The following is a 15,850-nucleotide window of genomic DNA, read 5'->3' as shown; positions in this document are numbered from 1 at the left end:
CCATGGATGGACAGGGAAAGACACGTGATACATACCTGCCGTGGGATGTATACCATGCACTGGGGAAACTGGGGAGATGTTGGTCAAAGGGCAATGATACATCAATGAGTGAAAGGATAAAGAAGATGTAGGGGGGTGTGTCTACATGTACATATGATGGAATGTTGGACGTGTTGGTCATACTCTGCGGTTGGCCGTACTCTGGAACCCTCAGGTACAAGCTCGTCAGACCTGCACGCCACAGACACAAGCTTCTAAACCATAGTCAGTGTCCATACAAAGACATGTGGTGTATACCGGCAGCAAAATATTATCCAGCCATGAGAAAGAAGGAAATCTTGTCATTTATGACAACATGGTTGAACCTTGAGGGTCTTGTCAGACAGGGAAAGACAGACACTGTACAGTCGCACTTAACATGTGGAATCTAAAACAGTTGAATGTGGAGAAACAGAGAGTAGAATGGTGTTTGCCCAGGGCTGGGGGTTGGGGAGACTGGGGAGATGTTGGTCAAAGGATAATCATACATCAGTGGATGGACGGATAAAGAAGATGTGGTGTGTTGGAATGCTGGATGTGTTGATCGTAGTCTGTTGTTGGCCATACCCTGGAACCCGCAGGTACAGTGTCCATCTAGACCTACACGCCCACAGACACAAGCTTCTAAACCATAGTCAGGTGTCCATCCGTGGATGAATGGATAAGGAAGAAGTGTGTCTGCCTCCAGAAGGAAGGCTGTATGTGTTGATCGTAGTCTGTTGTTGGCCGTACCCTGGAACCCACAGGTACAGTGTCCATCTAGACCTACACGCCCGCAGACACAAGCTTCTAAACCATAGTCAGGTGTCCATCCGTGGATGAATGGATAAGGAAGAGGTGTGTCTGCCTCTAGAAGGAAGGCTGTACCTGTTGATCGTAGTCTGTTGTTGGCCGTACCCTGGAACCCGCAGGCAGCATGCCCATCCAGAGTGCGCGGTGTCATGTCAGGCTCTGCAGTACGACGTCACATCCCATTGTGGAAGTGACACGGGTTGCTGTTACGTAGGTGCATCAGCTTCCCGAGGATTCTGAGCTCAGGCAGGGGGTGGGGAGTGGCGCCCTGACCAGGATGTTTTTCAGAAGCTAAGTAAGTGCCCCTCCGTGCACAGAGCTGGGAGTGCTGTCTCAGAACGCAGACCATTTGGGGATGAATTGTGGTCTGTGTCCCCATGTCCCCCCACCACACAGAGCCGTTACGATGACTACTTTAGGATGGCTGCAGCTTCTTCCTGGCTCAACTGAAGAGGACACAGGGTCTCCTCTATGTAAACCGTGCTTTATTATCATCCACTTGCTACTTGGGTCCATTGATGACCCAAGGTCCAGAACAGACAGAATAGAGGACAGTTAGCTGGTGGCCTTCAGTGACGATTTGGAGGGTGATGGAGACAATGGACCCATCTTCCTCCGGGTTCAATGTAGACACAAGTGGAGAGGCAGCTGGTGTCCACAGAAGTGACAGCTGCATGTCATGGGGTGTGGTCTCATCCGGTGGCTCTCATTGCTTGATCCCCAGAGCAGCAGTATTAGCACCTTCTGGGAACGCCTTGGAAATGATACTCCCAGTCTCCCCCCACAGGACTGTGGAGTGAGAGACTCTAGGGGTGAAGACCCCTCTCCAACCTGCATTTCCACAAGCCCTCCAGCTGAGCCAGTACTCCCTCTGGCTTGGGAACCACCCATCTGCCCCATCGTGTGTGTTCCTCCAGGTAGTAGAGAATGCCTGTTGACTGGAGTTGGTATTGGATTCGCCCCCCAGGCTGTGCATATATGGAACCATATGCATTAATCCAGCCAAGAATAAAAGAAGCTGATCTGGACCTCTAAGCTCTGGTGACAAAATGCATCCAATGGAAATCAGAGTCTCTTCCTTATTCCTTATTCCATTCCTCTGGCAGCAAACCCTGTTTTTTGTTTATTACTCAAAGGCAATTAACCTTGTTGCTCGATAAATGTTCCCACAGCTGTCTGACATAATAAGGATGCATTATCCGTGACAAAATGCCTTTGATAAAGGAAAGCCACAGGGAACATCAGAGTGGGGAGAGAGTGACTGAGGCTTGGTGTCTACTGGGGATCAGACTCTGCAGCTGAGCAGCAGGAGCGGCGTCCAAGGCCAGGAACAGTGACAGGAGAGCTATGGTAGCAGGTTCCATGCATAAAAGAAGTCAGCGTATATTAAAAACACTGAGTTTTGTGTGACCCCGAGCTCCTGCAAATGGCTTCTTAATACTGATGTCATCTAAGTAAAGAAAAATGGAAGCAGAATAATAGATAGTTTAGGAAGGTTTGGGGATGAGCACAAACAAATAGGATTGTAAAATGAAATATTAATAACGTATGTTGGTGAGGATGTAGAGAAGAGGGAACCCTCATACACTGTTGGTGGGACTATAAATTTGGGCAGCCACTATGGAAAACAGTATGGAGGTTTCTCAAAAAATTAAAAGTAGAGCTGCCAGATGACCCAGCAATCCCACTCCTGGACATATATCTGGAGGGAACTCTAATTCAAAAAGACACCTGCACCCCAGTGTTCACAGCAGCACTGTTTATAATAGCCAAGACATGGAAGCAACCAAAGTGTCCATCAACAGATATGGTGTATATACACAATGGAATATTACTCAGCCATGAAAAAGAATGAAATAATGCTATTTGCAACAACGTGGATGGACCTGGAGAGTAAGACGCTTCATGAAATAAGAGAAAAACAAATACTGTATGATTATTTTTTTTCTAGATTTCATTTATTGGTGGAATCTAAAAAATACAAGAAACCAATGAATATAGCAAAAAAGAAACAGAATCACAGATATAGAGAACCAGCTACTGGTTGCTGGTGAGGAGAGGGAAGAGGGGAGGGGAATTTAGGAAGAAAGGATTAAGAGCTACAACCGACTATGTATAAAGTAAATGTTACGGCTATATTGTACAGCACAGGGAAATAGAGCCAATATTTTGTAATAACTATAAATGGACTATAATCTATAAACATATAGACTCACTATGGTGTATACCTAAAGCTTACATAATACTGTAAATCAATTGTACCTCAATAAGGAAGAAAACAAATTTAAGAATATTAATGGACTGAAATGTTTTTCTTTAACAACATGACACCAGATTCAGTTCCGAAATTAAAGCCGAACTATTTCTCGCAAGTCGTCTGCTTAAATGCACCGAGGATCGCAGTGTAGTGCCTGACGGCAGTTCTTGGTCTGTGGCTGGACTTCCGGTTGTCCGGAATGATTTAGGAATCGCATGCTGGGAGCGTTTGCGCACGCCGTCAAGGACAGGATGGGCTTTGCCCAAGAGTCACCATTGCCCCTGGCTCCTGGGGGGTCACCTGTGAGCCCTTGGGACCTCCTGCCTGACTGGAGTGTGTGGATTGACCTGGGGCTCTGGGCCATGCCTGACCGTGGATGCTAACGATGTGACGGGCAGTGGGGCCCTGGGGCTACGTGGTACCAGCCTGACCTCTGGAGGGGCTGCAGACGAAGGTCTGCCGTGCGGGAGGTCCGCTGTGCCTACCTGACTGACGCTCCATCAAACCCTGGGCATCAGGGCTCAGGTGAGCCTCCTTGCTTGGCACTACTCCATGTGTGTTGTCCTCGTGGTTTCTGGAAGAACTAAGAACTGTCCACCGTCCGCTGTAACAACAAGGACACTGGTATAGAAAAGTGGTCTTTCTGCGTTTTTGAGTGATTGCCTTTCCTGGCCACATCCAAGGGAACTCGAAAGGCTTCATGTGCCACTGTTGTTCTGGTTATCCGGAAGAAAACCCACCATCGAATGAATAATCTTGCTAGATTTGAAAGCAAGAAAATCCAGATATATTCACCAACGTATGAAGTCGAGACTCCAGCATTTTGGGGCTGGACTGGGGTGGGCTGTTGCTGGGTGGTGGTCACGCCTGAGAGAGGGGTGGGCGGGCAGCAGACGTAGATCGTACCTCACATCCCAGCGTAGCCATTTCTTCTCTGCTCGTGCGTGAAGCCCCCGGTGTCTGGCGGGGTCTGTTTACCCGGAATCGTGGCTGACACAGGGCGGTTGATGTGCCCTCGCTGTCACCCAGCCAGTGTCTAATTTGGCCAATTAGCAACCTGATTTTAAAAGCACCGTGAAAATATCACTGCACACGCTTCGCCTCCGTCTCCCCTTCCTGAGACATCTCTCCACAGCAATTTTTACTCAGTGCCTTGCTTTCTCCTGAGTTCCTCCCTGGAGGCGCGTGCTGGCTGCTCCATCCATCAGTCTGTTCTTTCCCTCTCTGTCTTTCTGCAGCATTTTCTCGTGTCTCTAGACAACCCATCGCCCTCGTAAGTTATAATTAAAACAGGGCTTGCAGAATGAATGAAGTATTTCTTGAGTCCTTACCATACGTTGCACGTGATGCTCAGAACTGTGCATGGCTTGTGCATACAGCATCACTCCCTTTCACAGATGGGAAGACCAAGGCTTTCCCAGGTGAAGTGAGATAGGTACCTAACGTGGAAGCTTGGAATCCAATCTACTGCTGGATACCTCCTGAGCCTATGTTTGCAGGAAAAAAAAAGGAGGGGGTTGCTTTTTTTTGCAGGGTGGGTGTGTGTGCCCATCTGTTGGTCTGGAATGAGTTGCTCCCCCCGTCTTCTACATGAATACTTGAGAAGCCAGCCCCAAACAAAGGGCAGTCAGTGCCTCGCAGGCGAGACACGTAGGCACAGAGACAGCCCGGTGGAATTTTGTCCCAGCGCAACGCGTCCGCCCGCCTCCGCCGCCAACCTCCCTGAGGACAGTGTGTCTCTCTTTGCTGTGTTGCCGTCTTGAGTGGCAGGAATGGTAGCTGCTTACTGCCTCAGTCAGAGATGCCGGTTTTACCTCCTCCAGCCCCCGTGGGGCTGCAGACCACCTCTTGATCTTGCGAACTTCGGGGAGACCGTCCTTCACAGTGATGAGCGTGTGCCCGAAGACCACTGTGCTGGACGTCTTAGTGTTTCTGGAGTTTCCAAGGGTTAGATTTCTCCCAGGCAGTTCATGCAGTTGTTTTAATGTCCTGATAACCGGTTTTCACTGTTTTCAGATTCTCATAAACCTATGAAAATTATCTACATCCTTTGGTTTTTTAAGTGTCTGCGACACTGCAGTCAAAAAAGGTTCAGGTCAGCTCACAGTCTCACGGATGTTTTATTTGATGACTGCATTAACCTCAGATGCATGTAGTATTCAAGACACTCCAGGACCAGGCTGCGCTCCAGAGCATTGTATAAAATCACGCGTCTCTGCCTGGGGTTCCGTGTCCTGCGTGGCACAGTGTGGGATGCAGGATGCTTTGGGTACCACAGAGTCGGCGTCGGTGCCATCGTTCCGGCCGGACTTTGCTGTCATCCTTGGGAGTGCCTCCGCTGTGTTATGCCAAAGGCAACTGTTTCTTGAAAAACAAAGGGGAAAAAAAATGTAAGACAGTCGTCTGCCTAAAAGAAGTCCACTGTCGGGCAAAGCCGCAGACATTCGTTGAAAAACAAAGCACGTCTTTGTCTTTTGCTGTTGCGTGTTCCTCGGGGAGGTTTTAACAGCCCTGATGAACAGGTTCTGCCCGATCGCCATGTGTTCTCTACGACCGCGGAAGGGACGTGATGCAGAAAATCGAGGTGGCACCCCCAAGAAGATGAGAGTCATTACCGACCAGATGCTGGGACCTCAGCTGTGATCTGAGCTTGAGATGCCGGGTGCGCTGCTGATGGAGGCGGGTGAGGCAGGTGCCGGCGGGCACGGAGTGCGGTGGTTTCTCAGAGGGGCGGATAAAATGGGGATGTTTCCATCCTTCCCTTCACGAGACGCACACCAGCTGAAGAGACAACTGTTGGGAGCAGATACGCATCGTAGTCCGCCTCCTTCAGGAAATATTCTTAAAAACAGAGCCCTGGGTACCACATACACTGAGGTTTGCCTGTGTGTCGGTGGGGACGGGTTATAGACAACACCAACACAAAACAAAAAATTCCCATTCTTAGATAATATAGAAACACTAAGACCTGTTACTGAAATGATTCCTTCCTCCAGTTTTTACGAGGTAAGCCTGAGGACGCTCTGAACCACGGTGATGCAGTGGATGAAGGTGGTGAATTCTGCAGCCTCCCCTGGTGCCCAAAGAATTTTACAAATACCGAGAATTTTTTTTTAAAGAATGTTTCCTTATCTCCCCTATCCCTGAAAACCTGAGCATAATTAATAGGGCAAATCAGCTCATATAAGGCGTTCCCAGAGTCTGGATTTTTTTTTTTCAGGGCAGTTTATTTAAGGAAAAGAAGGTGGGCGGGATAAGATGAAATGTGAGTTTGTGTTAACGGGAAGCTGGGTCCATGGTTCAGATGCTGTTTTGTGTGGGACTGGGGATGGAATGGCATTGAGTAGTGCCACATTGGGACTTGCTTACGGACGAGGTAGAACCACCATATGCTTTGCACACTGACACGTCATTGAATGGGAATGGGCTGGAGCCACCATGTGCATTGAGCACTAAGGTATTGAATGGGAATGGGATGCAGCCGCCATTTGCATTGAGCCCTAAGTCACTGAATGGGAATGGGCTGGGGCTGCCATATGCATTGAGCAGGTTGAGGTAGGATGGATCCTGGCGCACACACTTACAGGCAGGAGAGGTGGAGGTGGAGGTGGAGCTTTTAGGTTCTTCTCATCCTATTTGTAACAGAATTCAGCAAGTGGGAATGTGAAGAGTCAGCTGATCAACCCACAGGGAGTGTTCAGTGAACACCATTATGCCTCCGGTTGCAACTTGTGATCCAAGCAATAATTCACCTTTTAAGTATTTTGGAGATATCATGACGAGATCTTCCAGCGAGAAAGGTAGTTTTTGGTTTGACCATTCATCATCAGGGAGTGTGTATCTTGCACACTCACATTTATTGTCACATGCGGCAAGCACACAGTGGCAGCTGCACTCCAGGTGGATCAGATACATACCGATGTTATTATTTTTCAAGTTGTCATAAAATGCTGGCTGCATTCCCTGTGTTGTACAGTATAGCCTTGTAGCTTATGTTGTACCTAATAATCTGCAGCTGACTCCTCTGTGGATACACACCTACTTAATTTTTAAATTTGTACTAATTTATTTTATTTTACTTTTTAATTTTTTAAAGTGACTTTTGTGGGGGTAATCAGGTATGTGTGTGTGTGTGTGTGTGTGTGTGTGTGTGTATTTTTGTGTTTTAATGGAGGGACTGGGGATTGAACCCAGGACCTCGTGCATGCTAAGCACACACTCTACCCCTGAGCTGTACTCTTCCCTGAACCCCGTACCTACTTTAGAGTGTTATTACTATGACTTTCTCTTTTGCCTGACTTCCTCTGAAGCAAAAGCAAGAGGGAGGGTCTCTTGATAGAGAGCTTGGGATGGGGCTGTGCAGATGGAACCCCAGATAAAGGAGCCCTGACACCCAAGCTCTCCAGGGTGGGCGTGGTGCAAGGATGGCCTCAGGATTCTCGCCCCTGCAAGGCGTGGGTGCCTCGTATAACCCCTGTCCCTTCTGTGTAGGTGGGACCCGGGGGATCATGGCATGTCACTCCTGAGATGAGGTTATGCTTTATGACAAAAGTAAAGGAACTTTGCAGATGTCATGAAGGTCCAACATCTGTAGGCTTTGAGTTAAATCAAAAAGGACATCATCTTGGGTGGGCCTGGCCTAAAGAGGTGACCCCAAGAAAGAGACTGGAAACAGAAGCAGACATTCTCCTGCTGGCTTAGAGGAAGCTGACTGCCATGTTGTGAGGCGTCCCCGTGGCACAGAGCTGTGAGCGACCCCCATGAAGCGGAGAGCTGCCTTTGCCCGACAGCTGGAAACCAAACGGGACCTCCGTCCTCCAACTATATGGAACTGAACCTCACTACAACCTGAGTGAGGCTGGAACAGCATCTCCAGCCACAGAGGTGACACCTCAGCCCTAGTGACACCATGGTTGCAGCCTTGTGAGACCCCGAGCAGAGAACCCAGCTTGCCCAGACTCAGACTCTGAAGGAAAGAGCTGCCAAATGGTTAAATAGGGGTAGTTTTATGCCAGGAAGCTTGGGGTGGTTTGTTTGTTACACAGTGTAGCTAGCTGATACAGAGGGCTCTCTCTTCAAGCCCTCAATCCAGGGCAGAGTGAGGACAGCCCTGAGGGCAGGTGGACACATGCACTCAAAGGGTTCAAGTTGTTAAGGCTGGTGTCTACACCCAAATAACCACATGCCTTCTCACGAAGGAGCAAGCAAGGGTTTCCTGAGAGCCCCAGGGGAAATCAGCCATCTTCGCACATCTGCGTGTCTTGTCCTGGTAGGACGTCTTTTCATCTCAATAAAAAATGCTTTTGTAGAACGTTTTCTCCCCACACCCCACTTTATTGGTGCCTGACTTTCCTCCGTCCTAGGGGACAGATAACCTCACAAGACAGAGTGCTGCTCGCATGGGCAGGAGGACGGGGTATATTGCCCTTGGATGTTCTGCCCCTTTTTTCCATTGCTGGCCACCAAGCATTCCTCTTTGAGTATTTGAATTTCTTGTTTCTTTTTTGTGACTGACATCATTCACTGACTGATTGATCTTAGGTTGTACAATGTGATATTTTGTGGTTTTTTTTTTAAAGGTACAAAAATTTAACGTACGTATACATTGGGAAATGGTTACAAGAACCAATACTGTGTTATATACTTGAAGTTTTGTTCAGACAACAGATCCTAAGTGTTCACATCACACATGCACAACACATTCATCACCCCACGGTTACCATTTTGTTGTGTGTGTGTGATGCGAACACTGAAGATTATTGTCTTAGCACATTTCAAGGGTACAATGTGGTACTTATTAACTGTAGTCACCATGCGGTACATCACATGCCCAGAACGTCTTCTTCATATAACTTCATATAACTCCACAGCCCCTGGTAACCACCATTCTGCTCTCTGTTTTATGAGTTCAACCTTTTTAGATTCTGTATAGAAGTGAGATCATGCAGTATTTGTCTTTCTCTGTCTGACTTATTTCACTAAACATAATACCCTCCAGGTCCATCCATGTTGCTGCAAATGGCGTTATTTCACTCTTTTTCATGGCTGAGTAGTATTCCACTGTATAAATATACCACATCTTCCTTATTCAGTCATCTGTCGATGGACATTTAGGTTGTTTCCTTGTCTTACAAACTTCCCAAAGAGGGAAGAGGGTAAGAGAGGGATAAATTAGGAGTTTGGGACTAGTGGATAAGTAACTATTATATATAAAATGGATAAACAACAAGTTTATATTGTAGAGCACAGAGAACTCTATTCAATAGCTTATCAATACCTGTAAGAATATGGAAAACAGTATATATACCTGTATACAATGGAAGCTCTGTGCTGGACACCAGAAACTAACACAACATTGTAAATCAACTATACTTGAATTTTTTAAAAAATTGAAGGAAAAAAAAAAAGAAGGAAATCTACAAAAATGAAGCTCCCTGGAGGTGGCCATGAGTCTCCGGACAGTATCGGTCTGTAGGGAGGAGACCCTGTCATCTGAGGACTGGGGCTGTCCTTGAAAAGGACACACTTACTGCTCAAAGAGGCTCAGGGTGACACAGAATTGCAGCTGGCTGCTGTGAGACAGCATTGATGTCCAAGACATCTTTGGTCACTTGGACAAAACACGTGACCCGCCTCTTCATTAAACAAAGGCTGCTGCGGCCATCGAGCCCTCGGCCATGGCAGCCGCCCCCGTCAGTGCCCCCTGAAGGGGACTCAGGATGGAGAAAAACAGGACACGGGCCCCAGGGAGCTCAGGTGCACGTCAAAGGCGTGATTTCAGTGCACCCAGGCTCTTGCCTCCTCCCAGACACAGAGAAGCGCTAAACCCCGTAACTTGAGACGTCTGCTTTTTGTGATTATCAGTCATCTTTTGATGTTCAACTACATGTTTGTTTTTTTTCTTCCCCCACCAAAAACTCCTGTATATCCTGGCTCCTCCCTTATACGTCTTTGGACCAGTCCCCCAAAATTTCAGTGGAATGTTTGCACAGGTGAACATTTTGTTATCCAGGACCTTAACCATCTTAGGGTTTCTTATTATTGTGGGGAAGAAAAATCTCTTGCTAACACTGGCGTTTTAATAGAAGTGACCTTAAAGGTTGAGGTAGCAGCCAGAACGTTCTTTACTTAGGGGCTCAGGATGTGGCTGTCGGCCATGCGCTTTATGTCAGGGGTCTCTAATTCGGCGATGAAATTTAAACCAAAAACAAGCCCCAAATTATACGCTTCTTTATTTTCACTGGACGGGAGATTGAAAGACATGGAACAAAAATAAGGAGTGTGATTATTGTGAAATGAAATGGGCAGGATCGACATTCAGCTTGATTTTCCATCTGTGAGCATTTCACTGCAAAAATCGCGGTTTACTTGGGAAAGACAAGAGAGCCCTGAGAGGCTGTCCTCTCGATGGTCAGGCTCTAGCCGTCAGTAAGGCCCCAGATCAAACATAATTCTCAGCTTGTAAGTTCTGCGTTTTGTTTTTATTTCTATTTTTGTCAGTCCGCAGCTTAGGAAAAGGGTATCTTGGCCGAGCTGCCCTCGGAGAGCATCTGACCGAAGGAGGATAGGGTGTTGAAATGTGAACCATGAAACAGCGCAGGTCATCTCCAGGGGGTCCAGGTGGGGCTGGGCACGTGGACAGACAGGTGTTGGGGGTCGGGGGTTAGGCCAGATACCCACCTCCCGCCTGGCTGTGCCCACGGACGTCCCCTGTGAGGACGGGCAGACGCAACCCAGAGCCACCAAGTGGCCGGGGCCTCCCTGGGACGCTGGCCGTCCAGGCTGGGTGACGGTGGTCTGGTCCACTTGGCTTTACGAGCACACTTGGATTATATTCTGGGTCCTGCTGCAGACCGCCGCCAGAAAGCAGATGTCACAGTCATATAGGAAGTCCCATGAACGTCCCGGTTTCCCAGCGCACATGGGAGAGTTCTGTGCGCACTGCGCTGCCGTCTTAAGTGTGCAGTGGCCTTAGGTCTTAAAAAAAAAATGCACAAAACGTGATTTAAATTGACTTTATTGCTCACACATGCTTCCCACGCTGTGAGCCTTGAGCCAGTCAGAACCTTTGTGAAGCAGTGACATGAGAGATCGCTGATCACAGGTCCCCGTCCCAGATATAAGATATTTGCAGGATGGTGACCGTGACCCAGGTGGGACCCGGAGACACGAAGGGAGCAGATGCTGTTGGGAAAAAACGGTCCCAGGAGACATGCTCAGTGCAGGGCGGCCACACACCTTCCGCTGGTAAAAAAAAAAAAATGAAATATGCACGGCGCCTGCAAGGTGCGGTCCCGTGAACTGCGGCGCACGAGGTCTGCTCGGTCTAGGCGAAGAGAGTGCCTGGAAAACGGGAATCCGCCATCCGATGTGGGCTCAGAGCTCCCAGAAGCAAGGAGAGCCGCACGGCCCTGTCTGCAGACCTGCTGTTTCTCCTCCTCCTGGGAGAGAGGCTGCCTGCGGGTCAGGGCTCCCCAGGAAGACGGTCCTGAGGAAGCTGGCGCCTTAGGGATGGAGTCTGCGTGCGTTCATTCCGGGTGGATGGCAGGTCCTGATGATCATCCGTCCTCAGGAGGGTCTCTGAGGACGGCTTCCTATTCCCTGACTCAAGACGCGTCCTGGGATCACATCCCCGCCGTCGAGGGGCCGTGGAGGGGCGCCCGTAACCAGCAGAATGAAAGACAGAAATGGGCACTTGCTTATTCAGTGTTCTTTTTTTTTTTTTCCAGGGTGGAGGTAATTAGGTTTACTTACTTAATTTTTTTTTCTTTAACGGAGGGACTGAGGATTGAACCGAGGACCTCATGCATGTTAAGCATGTGCTACACTCCTGACCTACACCTCCCTCGTTTTATTTTTTTTTTTTTAATGTTGCATACTTTTTTTTTTCTGTTACTTAATAGTTTTCTCTTTCAAGTTTAGGTTAAATCACTGTGTGCTCTTTTTTTTTTTCTTTAATGGAGGGACTGGAGATTGAACCGAGGACCTCATGCATGCTAAGCACAGACTCTACCCCTGAGCTAGACCTCCCTCCCTATTCAGTTTTCTCCCTCCAGCCCAGGGATCTGTCCGTCTGTGTTCTCTCCCTTGTGTCTCCGTCTCTCTGACTCTCTGTGTCTCTTTCTCTATCTCTCTCTTTTTTTTTTAATTGAAGTGCAGTCAGTCACAATGTGTCCATCTCTGGTGCACAGCACAGTGTCCCAGTCATGCACATACATACATAATTCGTTTTCATATTTTCTGTATCTCTTTGTGTCTCTGTCGCTCTCTCTGACTCTCCCTGTAGGTCTCTGATTCTGCATCTCTGTCTACGTCACACACACACACACACACACACACACACACACGATAACCTCCCTCCGTGCCCCTTCCGTACCTGGCTTCACAGGCAGGCTCAGACCTACTTCATACACAGAAAACAGGATTTCCCGTCTCTACGCACATGAACGTGTCTCTCTAGCAGCCAAGACGTGTGTCCATTTCACCTTTATTTTTCCAGTAGAGAAATACAGGAGGATGGGAGAGGCACGGCGTCACAGCCACGCTGTGCTCCTGTGGGCACGTCCCGGCACGTTGGGGGCCTCTGTCCCTCTCTCTGAAGGGAAGGCAGGCCCAGGCCTCCGAGACCAGGAGTGTGTGTGGAGGGGGTGTCGCAGCCGCCCTCCCCCCAAGAGTGTGGCTGTGTGGAGCGGGGCAGCTCTGGTGCCCCAAGTTCAGGACGAGGTGAGCCCCGGCCCCTCCATCCATGGGCGCGATTTCTGTTCCCATCGGGGAGGGAGAGACGGCAGATTTACTGGGATCCACTGAGTGGTCCTGGGTGTGACCTCCCTTCCCCTTTTGGTGCAATTTCTTTGCAGATTTTTCTATCACAAAAATGCAAACTTCAGAAATAGAATCAACTCAGCCTTGTTTTTTTTTTTTTTTTTTGCCAGTTTTTTTTTATATACAGAAGAAACTTGTTCTTTTTTTAAATCTATTTTTACGTATAGTGGCTAACATTTGCAAATCTCAAACTCCCAAATTTACCCCTTCGCACCCCCTTTCCCCAGTTACCGTAAGATAGTTTCCTGCGTCCGCGAGTTGCTTTCTGTTTTGTAGATGAGTTCATACTGTCCTTTTTTTTTTCTTCATTTTTTTAGATTCTGCATATGAGTGAAATCACGTTGTATTTTTCTTCCTCTTTCTGCTTGCTGGTGTTTAAAACTCAATCAACGTAGGTTGGGATTTATCCGTTCTTGGAAAGTCGGACCAAATCTGATCGTCTCCCGTCGAGCCCCCTCCCTGCCTTTTCTGCAATTATTCCTCATTAATTTTTCTATTCGTCCCATAGTCGTGGCTCTGATTAGTTCTCATTTCCTTGATTAGGTTGTAACAATCAGTATTTTTCTTGGGAAACTATTCATTTCCTCGAGAGGTTCATATTTTAGTTGTCTGTTCAGCATACGGTTAATACAGTTGGAAGTGCATGGCTGTGATTCAGAAAATCTCCCTGCGGTACACGCGTCCCTGTGTGGAAATCTGCGTTTCCAGCCTTGTCGAACGTCTTATTCACAGCCTTCTCCGGGTCCTGGCGTTTTTGTTGTTTTTTGTGGTTTGGTTTTTTTTTGTTGTTGTTGTTGTTTTGTTTTGTTTTGTTTTGTTTTGTCCGTCGATCGGCCAGATGCTCAAAGCCGTGTGGAGCAACGCTGGTTGTGCCCGGCTCTCCGCGCCCGTCCGTCCCGGAGCCCCGGGGAAGCCAGGGCGACGCCGTGTTTCTCCGAGAAGACGGCACGTACGTGTGCTGCCTTCCCCGTGACGCAGCGTCGGGTCCGCAGATAAGGAGTCGCTTTGTCCCCGTCCTGTTGGAGCCCTGAATTCTCCCTCCTGTGTCTGGAGACGGCCAGCCCTGCTTTGTGTTTGCCTGTTTGCCTCACGCTCTGCGGCCTTTTCATGTTCAGTCCCCACTTTAAAACAAAACTCTGTGATGCGGGGGGAGGGCAGGGCTCAGGGGTCGAGCGCGTGCGTGGCGTGCATGGGGTCCTGGGTTCCGTCCCCCGCACCTCCCTTAAAAAAAATAAATTAAATAAACCTAATTCCACTGCCACCACCACCACCAGAAAAAAGAAAAGAAAACAACTCCGCAATGAACCTACAGAAGAATTCTCCTTTTTCATACTTTGGTTTAAACTGCAGTGCAGTCAGTTACAACGTGTCCATCTCTGGTGCACAGCACACTGTCCCAGTCGTGCACGTACAGACATATATTCATTTTCATCTTCGTTCTCATTGAAGGTTATTACAAGATATTGAACATAGTTGCCTGTGCGATACAGGAGAAACTTTTAAAAACATTTTTGAATCTATGTTTACATATAATGGCTAAGATTTGTAACAAATCTGTTGAGTGCGGTCTTCCACTAAGCGGCTACCATCTTGGATTCGTATCACGACCACATAGTCAGGGCTCACTCCCCCCTCTTCAACCCATGCCCCCTGCCTGCTCCGTGGGTCTCCTGTTCTTGCTCTGTGGACACCTGGGTTACCTCCCATGTCCCCCGTCACCTGTACGACACACGTCCTCTTTCTTGTCTCCTAGGGGTGCGTTGAATACTCTCAAAACATCTCAACCTTCTGCTTCTCTAATTACCCAGATAGACATGAAGGTGTCATGGATGGCAGTTGAGGTAAAATGAAAAATGTCCCTGCGTCTCCCTCTCCTGCTCTGCCCTCTCCCCGACCAGCTGTATCCGTTACCCGTGGCCCCTCCCACCGTGCTCATTCTTGGGGGAGGTGCAGCGCCCACTTGGGTTTTAGGTGAGCCCTGGCACGCGTGATTCCCCGTGTCCTGTCCGAGGTCATTCCTGGTGCCTCGGCTCCTTCGGGGGGCGAGGTCCCACCCTCTGCAATGTGTCTTCCGCGTTTCCGTTCTCAGGGAGGGCCCTGCAGAGTGTTCCAGTCTACAGGGGGACGCTCTGCCCACCCCAGCTGTACGGCTTGGCTTCAGGGTCACATTCCGTGTCCCCCCTCCTCCCAGTGGTGCAGACGCGAGGGGCCGGGGGGCCAGGTGGCTCCCGAATGAGCATAGCAAGTAGAGCCTGATGGACAGGAGTGGGCAGAAAGGAAACAAAACTCAGTGGCTGTGCCACAAGCCAGCGATGTCAGGGTGGAACAGCAGTCCTCACGCTTCTGGTCGTTTCTGATTCCTTTTTTTCCCCCAAAGAGCAGAGGAGAGGCATCTTCGGACTCCCCAGAGATCCAGTAACAGGGCTGTGTGTCTGGAAGCTGAGTGTAGGGGTCCACTCAGGCTTTTACCATGCATTCAAGTTATTAGCGATAATGTGGGTTCTCCTCTACTTTTTTTTATTTTTCTTTTTTCACATTCTTGGAAGTGTTTCGGGGGGAAGTTAGAATGGGGTGTCAGGAATCCCTATCCATGTGGCCCCATTTTCTGGAGCGGCACATCCGAACTCCCTGTGGTGAAACCCCTCTCCCCGAGTCTGTCCCTGCCTGGCGCCGTTGGAGAAAGGAATTATGAGAAAAAAATAAATTTTTTACGGGAAAATACTGAAAATGCGCACGCCCTTGTCCTCGGTGGCCGTGTGGCTTGGCGCACGTGGGTTCCACTCTCCACACTGAAGATGCTGGAAAGGAAAGATTATCTCAGAATGTCCCTTCTGAGTGAACACTAACGTATGTGTTCCGAAATACGTAGCTTCCCAAGCGAGCGCTTTTGCTGGCTCTCTGGCGCTGTGGCATCTAAAACGTCCTGCAGAAAACTCCGAA

At 48.7% G+C, this 15,850-nt stretch overlaps 1 protein-coding gene across 2 annotated transcripts in view; it reads left to right on the top strand.

Moving 5' to 3' along the window:
- Positions 1–15,850, top strand: part of DHRSX (dehydrogenase/reductase X-linked) — a 157,313-nt gene that overhangs the window by 82,548 nt on the left and 58,915 nt on the right. The gene's annotated exons all lie outside the window — the stretch shown is intronic.

This window comes from Camelus bactrianus, chromosome X, assembly GCF_048773025.1.
Source record: "Camelus bactrianus isolate YW-2024 breed Bactrian camel chromosome X, ASM4877302v1, whole genome shotgun sequence".
NCBI lineage: Eukaryota > Metazoa > Chordata > Mammalia > Artiodactyla > Camelidae > Camelus > Camelus bactrianus.
This window is presented reverse-complemented; position numbering and strand designations above follow the sequence as displayed.